Below are 12,216 nucleotides of genomic sequence, written 5' to 3'. Positions count from 1 at the left end.
TAAGCCAATCACTATCCATCTACATACAAAGCAAAATTTAATCAGAAGCAAAAGTAATTAAAAAGAAAATTGCATGGAGCACTGGGTGTGGTGCATAAACAATGAATCCTAGAACACTAAAAAAAAAAAAAAAAAAAAAAAAAAAAAAGAACTTTAAAAAAAGTTGCTACATGTCATTCATTGATTTTTTAATAGCTGCCATATAAATAAAATCTCTATAATCAAGATACAGTACACATATTCTCTGGCAGGCTCACAAAAAGGAAAGAGTCTCAACCATTTTTATCCATGAAATTATGGAACTTGGCCTTCTAATGCATGGAATTCTTCAGTCTCTGCCTGTGTTTACTACACTACATTACTAAACCATCATTGCTAACCCTCAGAAAAGAGTGTCTTTATATGTAATTATTAGTGTTTTAATTCCCATTCACTAGTTAGATAAGGAACTTTAGAAACAAATTCATTGGAATGAATGTATTCTGTCCTACAACAGCTTTATGCTTACTTTATCTTAGAATTCATTGAACAAAAATGTTCTTCCATAGGACCAACCCACAGGAATTTTTTTTCCCCCTCCTGCTCTTTTTTGATTTTACTGAGGAAATGTTTTATTTCTGGGTACATAGATTATTCTTGAAGTATCAAGTGTACCCTAAACACTTAGATACTGTTTTGTTTCTTAATTTTATGGTAAGTATCTTTTTATTAAGAAGGTGAAACGGGAGAATGCAAAAATGAGTATTTCTTAATTACTTGTTCATTGTTGTTCACTCTATTATTTAAGGACAAAGAATACAGGTAACAACTTCCATTAGTTAACCAAAATTTTGAAATATATGAACCAAAGCAACTTTCTTTAGAAATAAAATGACAGTAAATAGCAGAAAGTATATTTTATCCTAACATTCATGAATATGCTAACTTGAACTTAAAGGACTTTAGCAATATACGGAAATGAAAATCTTATATTTTGTAGAACAAAGATTTATCTCCCAAAAAGGCCATAACTCTTAGTAATCTTCTTAAGGCTATTATCATTAGTCTTTCTTTTTTAATTTTTTATTTCTTTTCAGTGTAACAGTATTCATTGTTTTTGCACCAAACCCAGTGCTCCATGCAATACATGCCCTCTCTAATACCCACCACCTGGCTCCCCCAACCTCCCACCCCCTCCCCTGCCCCTTCAAAACCCTCAGATTGTTTTTCAGAGTCCATAATCTCTCATGGTTCACCTCCCCTTCCAATTTCCCCCAACTCCCTTCTCCTCTCCATCTCCCCATGTCCTCCATGCTATTTGTTATGCTCCACAAATAAGTGAAACCATGTGATAATTGACTCTCTCTGCTTGACTTATTTCACTCAGCATAATCTCTTCCAGTCCCATCCATGTTGATACAAAAATTGGGTATTCATCCTTTCTGAGGGAGGCATAATACTCCATAGTGTATGTGGACCACATCTTCCTTATCCATTCATCTGTTGAAGGGCATTTTGGTTCTTTCCACAGTTTGGTGATCGTGGCCATTGCTGCTATGAACATTGGGGTATAGAGGCCCTTCTTTTCACGACATCTGTATCTTTGGGGTAAATACCCAAATTCCCTTCATAGGGAAACTCTATTTTTAATTTCTTGAGGAATCGCCACACTGTTTTCCAAAGTGGCTGCACCAACTTGCATTCCCACCAACAGTGGAAGAGGGTTCCCCTTTCTCTACATCCTCTCCAACACACGTTGTTTCCTGCCTGTCTTGCTAATTTTGGCCATTCTTACTGGTGTAAGGTGATATCTCAATGTTATTTTAATTTGAATCTCCCTGATGGCTAGTGATGATGAACATTTTTTCATGTGTCTGATAGCCATTTGTATGTCTTCATTGGAGAAGTGTCTAGTCTTTAGCTTAGTTTGCAGATGCTCTGGTATTGCAACAATATTCTTTAGTCTGAAATTTTTGAAATATATATATATTTCAAATAAGAACAGGGAAATATTTAGAAAAATAAGAAGTTACAAAAGAAGCACAAACATTTCAACAAGGTGCATATATGGAAAAACATTTCAAAAATTTGCAGTTTTTATCAAGAGAATGCCATATTTGACTCATTGATGAAACTAAGCAAATTTAAACTTTGGGAATTAACATACAGTATTGTCCAAAAATTATTTCTACAATGTATGAAAAAGTAAACTAAGTGTCAGCATGAGTTGAAAAAGCTCTAACATTAAATATAGATAAAATCTAGGCTAGCGTGACAGTCATCAAACCAGGATCTGTATGACAGTTAATCTGCATTCCTAATCAAAAAATTCCTAAACTATGTTCTGTTTAACTTGGGTAATTGTCGTATAACACTAATTTTTAAAGTTAATTTTTCACACGTAGGTTGTTACTGTTTTAAGCTTTAAAGGCACCCTATATTAACATTTGGATTTGGCAATTTTTTATTAATTTGGCCTCAGACTTTGACATATTCTTAATCTTATTTATAATTTTAAATGCTATGTGCAATAGTCTAAAAGACTCTTTAATTATAGATTAACTGAAAGCATTAAGTCATTATATAATTTAATTCAGTTCCAAAATATGCACACTTGCATAGTACTTCATTTAAAGCACTCAGAAGCAAGAACAGTGTTTTCTGTTTATTAAATGTTGACTTCTATGCATTTTTACACATAAATGCAATAGGAAATTGTTAAATAGCAAGAATGAAAATTTTGTAATAAAATATCAATATATCCTATTGTATTATTATGAGATTAATTAAGAAATAGCAAATATTTTTGGTTAAATATTTTTAGTAGCTTAGCAAATATGCATAAACCATAATAATTCATCAAATAATCTATTTTTGTAAGCCATTTGGGGGGATTTTTCTTGAAGTAATTGCTGAAGATTATTTTCTGTAAATAAGAGTGATAAACTAGAGGTTTTCCTAAGATTTCTTCCTATTTAGAAACCTTTGATTCTATGACTTTTCCTTAATGTGTCTACACTTCAGATGGATATCAAACTATGCAAAACATGGGCCAATTTTGTACATGTATCTGAAGGCGTTAAGATAGCCAGGTGGAGGTTTAGATCTACCACTGGTCAGAGCAGAATATATAGTTACATGTTTAGAGCCCAAGAATTTCAATCTCATTCTAATTCTGGTTTGAAAAACCTCTGAAATACTAGACTAGTTTCAGGGTCATTATGGCACATTTAATTCAGTTGAGAAAATGAAGACAAAAATAAAGTCCTGTGCTTTCAGGAAGATAATTTATATAGGTTTCAGAGAATAGAGGCTGAGGATCTTAGGGTAAGGAGAAATGTTCCCATTAGGGTAAAGGTGAACACTTCCCAATTAAAAAGGAAGTTAGACTCTTTGGGTTTAAATCCTGACTATGCTATTAAAGTGGTGCAATTTCTGGCAATGTGCTGATTCTTTCTATGCCTTTTATTTCCTCATTATTAAAATAGTACTTACCACATAGGTGGATTAAATAGTTTGATCAATTTATATCAAATAAATTAATGTACCTAATATGCCTTTTCCATAGTAACTTTGCAATAAATGTCAGCTAGAAATTATTATGATAACCACAAAATATATAGCATGTAGTGTATTTTTAAAACTCTCATATATTTTATATATGGACTTTTTTGTTCTATAATCATGAAACTGAAGTTAAAAATTAGATAAAATTTTTAAGTACATTCTTATAGCTCTCAAATTTTGGTATTTGTCAAAAAATGTGTTAATTATTTTAATTCACCTTTAAATTCACTATTCGAGGTGATCAAATATTTGTGGAGGTAAGAATCAGATACTATCTATGCAAGGAGGGAATAGGGCTACTTTGATGGGAACTAAATAGAAAGTCAAAGATAGATAAGCTAGATGACCCACTGCTAAACAAGTACTGTGTAAACATGAGAAGGGCACCAAAGAAATTGCTACAGATATAAAGAGTTAAACAAACAAGCAAACAAACAAACAAAAAGCTGCCTTGTAAAATGAGGATGACTTTAGTTTTAAAATAAAGGGCATACAGGGTTGAGAACCATCCTGGTACATTTACTTTTCTAGATATGTTAAGAAAAATATGTATATATTTTCCTGTTAACTTCTTCCATTAAAATGTTTCTAACTTTTTTGAAGTATGATTGACACTCAATGTTACATTAGTTTCAGATTACAACATAGTGTTTCTATAGCTCTATAGGCTATGCATGCTCAAAACAAGTGCAGCTACCATCTGCCAGCATACAACACTATTACAAAGTCATTCATTATACCCTTTATGCTCTCCCTTGTGGGGTGACATTCACTCCACAACTAGAAGCCTGTATGGAGAAGCCAACGCTCCTTCATCCACTTTGTCCATCCCCTCGCCCCCTCCCATACGGCAACCACTACTTCTCTGTATTTTTTGTTCCATTTCTGCTTTTGTTGTTTGTTTTATTTTCTATATTCCACATATAAGTGATATCATATGGTATTTGTCCTTCTCACTTATTTCACTTAGGGTAGTTCTCTCTGTATCATCCATGTTGTCACATATGGTAAGATCTCATTCTTCTTTTATGGTTGAGTAGTGTTCCTTTGTATATATGTGTATAGATATATTGATGGTTGATGGACACTGAAGTTGCTTCCGTATCTTGACTATTGTAAGTAATGCTTCAATAAACATAGGGGTGCATATATTTTTTAATTAGTGTTTTTTTTTTCCTTTGGGTAAATTCTCAGTAGTGAAACTACTAAAAAATATTTAATTTTTTGAGGAATCTTCGTATTGTTTTCCAAGTGGCTGCACCAATCTACATTCCCTCCAACAGTGTACAAGATTCTCATTTCTCCTCATTCTTGCCCATACTTGTTATCTCTTGTGTTTTTAATATTCTAAGTGGTGTCAGCTGAGAACTCATTGTGGTTTTGATTTACATTTTCCTGATAATTAGTGTTGAGTATCTTTTCATGTGTCTGCTGGACATCTGTACGTCTTCTTCAGAGGAATGTTTATCCAGGTCCTATATTCATTTTTAATCAGATTATTTGTTGTTGAATTGTGTGACTTCTTTATATATTTAGAATATTAACTCCTTATTGAACATATAATATGCAAATATCTTTTCCTAGTTAATAAGTTGCATTTTCTTGGTGTAGTTCTCAATAATGTATGTTTGTTTTTATTTCCCTTACCTGAGGAGAGCTATCTAGAAAATTCTTCCTAAGGCAATGTCCAAGAGGTTACTGCCTCTGTTTTCTTCCAGGAGTGTTTTGATTTCAGGTCTCACATTTAGATTTTCATCCATTTTGCATTTAATTTTGTGTATGGTGTAAAAGAGTGGTCCGGTTTCTTTTTTCTTTTTTCTTCTTCTTTTTTATTTTATTTATTTATTTTTTTGCATATAGCTGTCTAATTTTCCCAGCACAACTTATTTAAGAGACTGTCTTTTCCCCATTGTATATTCTTGCCTCCTTTGTTGTAGATTAATTTGCCATATAATTGTGGTTTATTTCTCGGCTCTCTATTCTACTCTATTGACCTATGTGTCTATTTCTGTGCCAGTACCATGATGTTTTGATTACTACAGTTTTGAAGAATATCTTCAAATTTGGGATTGTGATACCTCCATCTTGGTTCTTTCCCAAGATTTCTTTGGCTATTCAGAATTTTTTGTGGTTCCATACAAATTTTAGTGTTTGTTCTAATTCCATGAAAAGGTCTATTGGTATTTTGATAGGGATTGCATCAAATCTGTGAATTAATTTGGGTAGCATGAACATTTTAACAATATTAATTCTTCCGATCCATGTGCATGGAATATCTCTACATTTGTTTATATCATCTTCAATTTCTTTCATCAGTGTTTTATACTTTTCAAAGTAAAGTTCTTTTATTTCCTAGATTAAGTTGACTCCTAAGTATTTTATTTATTTATTTATTTTTGTTGTTGTTGTTGTTGCAAAAGTAAATGAGATTTTTTTAAATTTCTCTTTTTGCTACTTTATTATTAATGTGTATAAATGCAAGTGATTTCTGTGTACTTCTTAACCTGCAACTTTGTAGAATTTATTTATCAGTTCTGATAGTTGTTTGGTAGAATCTTTATGGTTTTCCATGGATAGTATCATGTCATCTACAAATACTGAAAGTTTCACTTCTTGCTTACCAATCTGGATGTTTTTATTTATTTTTTGTTGTCTGACTGCTGTGGCTAAGACTTCCAGTACTTTATTGAATAAAAGTATGGAGACTGGGCATACTTGCTTTGCTACTGATCTAGGGGTTAAAAACTCAAAAAAAATGGTTTTTCACCATTCAGTATGATGTTAGCTCTGGGTTTTTCATATACGGTCTTTATTATGTTGAGGCATGTTAATAGCTTTTATTGAGTAGATGTTGAGTTTGGTCAAATGTTTTTTCTACATTTTATTGAAATGATTGATTTTTATCCTTGCATTAAAATGTTTATCTCAGCATAAATTATAGTCTAAATACTTATTATAATATTTTAAAGCTTTTTTTAATTTTTAAATATTTTTATTTATTTTATCTATTTTTATTTATTTTATTTATTTGACAAAGAGAGAGATCACAAGTAGGCAGAGAGGCAGGCAAAGCGAGAAGGGGAAGCAGACTCCCTGCTGAGCAGAGAGCCTGATGCAGGACCCTGAGATCATGACCTGAGCTTAATTAAGGCAGAGGCTTAACCCACTGAGTCACCCAGGCACCCCTATTTATTATAATATTTTAAACACTCAAAAGTTCAGTGATTTCTGTCTTTTCCATAGAAGTGTTACCACTAGTTACTATAGATTTTAGTTTCTAACTTGCTTCTATACTCAAATCTCTAAATGCCCTAAAAACTTAAAGCCACATCTTTATGATGTTTTAAGCTTCTTCTAGAACAGGTTTTCTCAACCTCAACACTAATGACATATTTTGGGCTTTTTTGGGAGGCAGGGGCATTTTGTGCATTGTGGGATATTTATCAGCCCCTTTGATTTTTATTCACTGGATATATATAGCACCCTTTAGTTGTGACAAACAAATACCTCCATATATTGTCAAGTGTCCCTATTTGAGAATCACTGCTCTAGAATCACTCTTGTTAATCAGGGACTGAGTATAGAACCCTTGTTAATTATGGTGAATTCAACACCCATGTTTTCCTCCATTCCTTTATAAAACCTCATTAAAATTATATGAAAGATTAATAAGTCACAAAATAACAAGGGAAAAAGCAAGTAGGATGGTTTGAAAACATTTATATGAAGCAGTTTTCTAGATAGATTTTTATAAACCTCCAGAAGAATAGTTTCTTATGAAGAGAAGGAGCCATGGAAATTCTGGATTATGGAATATCAAGAAGAGCTGAAGGCAAGAGTCCAAGACTCTTACAGGAAATCACCAGATAATATCTAGAACTAAACTTGCAAACTCACAGAAAACCATATAAGGCATTCTATTTAGAAATAGAGAGGCGATTACTGGGAGAAATATTTAAAACAGCTGCCTCTGTGAAGCATCAGAGGTAGAGAGAAAGAGGGCAGGTGTTGCTTTTTGCTGCTGCTATAAACCTGTGAAATTTCTTGAATTTTAAAACTTTGTATGTTGGACAACCTGTTAAAAAATAATAATCTCAAAAAGCCTCAGCCAGGTGACTCTGAGTACAATCAAGTTCACTGATAATTCTGATTTGAGCTCATTCTGTTGTGTGAGTATTTCTGCTTGTTGCCATGGAAAGCCCCAGCCTTCTGACCCAGTTGTCCTTGACTTAGGCCTCACCAGCAGAACTGGGTTTCTAGTCGCCTTTGCCCTTAGAGCTTTGGCTCATCTTTTCAAATGAAACGGTTCTTGAAAATTCTTGTATTAGAAATTGGACCCGTTTCTTTGTTTCCTGTTTCCAGGTAGAAACCCAGGAACAAGACAGAAATTCATTTATTTCATCTGGTGTCCAACAGTCAGAACAGAAAACATGTTTCTATATCACTCTTCTGAATAGGAGTCTTAACATGCCCCTGGCTAAGAACAAATGAATAGTCTGAGGAACCAGGTCCCTGTCTTATTGCTGCAAGTTTGTGCTCCAGGAACATAAACTCTCAGCAATGGTTTGTTCTTGGCGCTTGAAATAAGGATTTGCTCTTGAACTCAGTTGCTGGTTGAAGTTCACCTACATTCCTCCCTCCTTCCCGCCTTAAGTCCTTCTTCCATCCAATCAGTCATGAATCCTACAATATACTGTGCCAGATTATCTGTTGTCAGGCCTAATTAACGACATCCTTTAAAGAGGATTTGCAAAAATTTCTCCCTCTATAATCTACGTTTGGACACCGAATAGCTAGTGCTTTGCTGATTTGACTGCCTGGGATGAATAGTGTCACTTCCTCTCATCACTATTTTGAACTTCTCTACCATAAACCACTGATTAAAGTCATGCTGTATTTAGGATAACATTCTTAAAATAAGTGTAGTGTAAACTTGCCTGCCTGAAGACAGGAAAGCTTGAAAAAAAATGTCTTGAAGTTTGTTCTAGCTTCAAAACTCTTTGTTCTTAAATTTTATTGGTCTTTTTAGACTTAGCTCCCTGTAAAAATATTCCATACTAGAAGTAAGAGAAGTAAAAAAAAAAAAAAAAAAATGTCTAAAGCCTCTGACAATAACAATCGACAGGATAAATATTTTAAGAGAATGTTTCCAACTGTTATTCTTTGATTACTACTGAGGACCTAACATTCAGGAATAGACGGAAAAGGTTTTTGCCAATTGAGCTCTTGAACAAAGAAAACTGATGGATTTCTCAGTGGGGAAATAAGAGACACATCGTTGGCTCCTCTTTAGATCTTGTAAGTACATTAATGAGTCTTGTTCTCTGGTTCTTATGAATATAAAACCCTCATTGGCTAGCACCACTTCAGTGTTCCGAAACTGCGGTTGGAGCTTTGCCTGGGAAAGGACACAGAGCAGCACTCCTGCACTATCAGTCATTAGCGATCAGGGGTCCCAGGTTTTACACAAATCCTCTACCTGTGTTCCACTGTAGGAACATCATAGGATCACTCCTTTTTGTTTTGTTACACGTTATATTTTTTCTAAGTTATAAACAGATGTCAAATTAGGAAATCACATTTATATTATTTTTCAGGATTTTTTTTTTCAGCTCCTACTGGCATATTTCTACTTAATACAAGTGTTTGCTTTCTAGAGGAGTAGCAAAGAGCAAAGAGAACAAAAGCATTTTAACTTGTAGAAGACAGAAGTTTGCTCACATGTCCTATTAGAGGTTACAAGGGTCAAACTCAGTCTCTTTACTTCCCTGATGGCCGTGTATCCAATTCTTGGCCAATGAAACCGAGTTCTGCTGCTTCTGCCACTTCCACGATGCCTGCACTTTCTGTACAATGCCTGGAAGTGCGATAGTCATACTAAGGATAGTGGAACAGGAGGGAGGAAACTGGTTTTTGATGGCATCATTGACCAGGTAGTGATAGCCTGAATTTTGGCCAGAAATATGTGTTTTATTAAACCTTACAGGCTGAATTTTTATGTCTCCCTAAATTGTACATGGTGAAACCTAATCTCCAATGTGATGATATTTGGAGGTGAGGCCTTTGGGGAGTGATTGGGTCATAATGGCAGGGCCCTCATGACTGGTATTAGTGTCCTTATAAGAGACTCCAGAGCCCCCTCTCACCCCTTTTGCCATATGAGGATATAATGAAAAGATAGCTGTAAGCCAGGAAGCAGATCCTTATCAAATACCAAATCTCCCATCTTGGAGATCTTGAGCTTACCAGTTTCCAGAACTATGAGAAATAAATTTCTGTTGTTTAAAATCCACCCAATTGATGATATTCCATGAAGAGAAGCCCAAATGGCCTAAGGCCATAATAGCTACAGAACATAGCCCATATGTATAAATGTGGTCAAATATGGAAATGAATGTATATTCATGGTTTGCAACAAAGCAAAAACTTCCATTTGAGTGCTCTGCTCTCAAATTGTGTGGCAGGTTCTTAGAAAAGCAATGTAAACTCTACAGACCTGTAAGGTGAGTTTACCAGATTGTTCAGCGAACGTTTGACAGTATATATTTGAGGAAAAATTAGCTCATACTGGACAAAAGCCTTGGCTTGCTCTCCTGTCTGCTCTGCTTCTAACACAATATGCAAATTTAACATTTTAGAATAAATCTAGGAAGAAGGAATTTTTCTTTTAATGTATTTTGTAGAACTGCACTAGAAAAGTCAAGGGTGCCTGTGTATATTCTCAACATTAGCACCAAAGTGAGATCATATTAAATATGTGAACACATATACCTGGAATATAATTGCTACATAGATAAAGATTTTCTCCATGGAGATTAGGCTATGGAGGCCGCTTATCACATAGACTGATGCTTATTTTGCTGCTGACTGGGCAGGAGAGATTCCTCGAGCTATGTTACTTAAGCAGATGTCAATTGGAGAGGATCACAGAGAGCAGGGTTTCTCCCCCTCTGCCTGTATTGTTTCCTGATGAGAGATCACCTCTCATTAGTAGCTGCTTAAGGAACAGATTTACAGTAAAATAAGTTGATAAGTGGAAATGAGCTAGGCAGAAAAATCTCGCCTGCTAATGACAACAAGCATGTACTTTGCATCCAAAAATGTCAACTGAAACACTAAACGATTACTTCTGAGTATACACATTCATGCACATACACACACAAACACACACATGCAGATAACAAGTGAAATGAGCATGACTATGGAGAGAATTCTATTCTTCTGTCCTCTTGTGAGTCAAGGCATGAATATGTGAATTAGAACTGACATGGAGAACAGGCACCTGCACTCCTGTGGGTTAAAGTTCCAGTGGGCCCTAATGAGCATGCCTTCTAGCATTTCCTCATTAGACTCCAATTTTTTCTTTCAGTTTCTGAACTCTTTCCATTATAAACTCCAAGTTCAATTAATGTTAAAATATTCAAAAATCCCTATTTTCAGAAAAAGTCAGCGGACTGCATCATCTTCCGTGTTTTCAATAATACACTGCATAGTGCTCTTCCTTCACAAATAATTCATTTACCAACTAAAATGCCACATTCTGAAAGTGGTTATGTAATCTTAAGAAATCTTCCACAAAGATACTGCAAATAAGAAGAAGCTTTGCAGAAAGCTGTCCCAGTGTGCATCTGTGAGAAATACTTTCTAAGCCAAAGCAAAGGGAAACACGAGTTAAATACCTTCACACCCAGGCCCAAAACAATAAGTCACGACAATTTCAGTGATGGGTAATGGAAACAACTAAAATGGACAGAGCACTAGAGTTTTCAAAAGGCTTGCACATACATCACCCCTTATGAAATACTGTTTTTTCTAATAATTATTTTGCCAGATAGCTACAAAACAGGATTCCTTGGGGCACCTTATTATTTGTCAGGCTAACTAGACAATGATTTGTAACAGTTGGTCAGATGTCGAGGTGTAGGAGATAGCAGCAGGTTTTGCAGAATTTTCTGTTTCGTTGTTAAAAGGAGATGAGGCCCCCACTTGATGTCCAGGCGGCCCTTTGGAACCTCTCCAACTGTGTTCATTGAAGTCACCTTTAAAGGGATCCAAACACCAAACTCCCAAACTTTCTTTAGTACCCCAATTACTGACACTCAAAGTCATCCTACTTAAATTGGGAACTATTTAAATATTCTCCCAAGGATTTTTAGACTTGTCAAAGTGGAGGAATTTCAAGCATTTAGACAGATTTAAATTTCAAGTGCAGTTTTACAGATTACAAATTAAAAGGTGGTTCTCAAGGAGTTCAGGATTAAGTGAAGGCTAGATCCATTTTGGTAGATGTAAGAGGGGTAAGGAATGGTTTACAGGGTTGAAAAAAAATGCAAAAGGTCAAGAGGACAAATAGAAGAATGATTGACCAAAGCGGTATTTTTCAATTTTCTTTTAGATTCGAATTAAAAAAGAAAAAAAAAAAAGGATTGGAATTCCAACTTCTGCCCTCAGAGCCATTTCTGAAGAGAACTTGAATGCTTACTCCAGTTTTTAATCTACTTCATTATTTTGCTTCTTGCTTAAGAAAAAATGAGACAGAAAAACAATAATCTTAATCATAAAATACAGCAGAGTCGACCTAATTTATCTTGTTAAAGTGTTCATATTCTCATTGTTTCGTTCCCAGAAAAAACCATCCCCATCAATTGTCTCTTTATTCATTCTTTCCCA

This window comes from Mustela lutreola, chromosome 1, assembly GCF_030435805.1.
Source record: "Mustela lutreola isolate mMusLut2 chromosome 1, mMusLut2.pri, whole genome shotgun sequence".
Taxonomy (NCBI): domain Eukaryota; kingdom Metazoa; phylum Chordata; class Mammalia; order Carnivora; family Mustelidae; genus Mustela; species Mustela lutreola.
The sequence above is the reverse complement of the archived record's forward strand: the minus strand, read 5'-3'. Positions refer to the sequence as shown.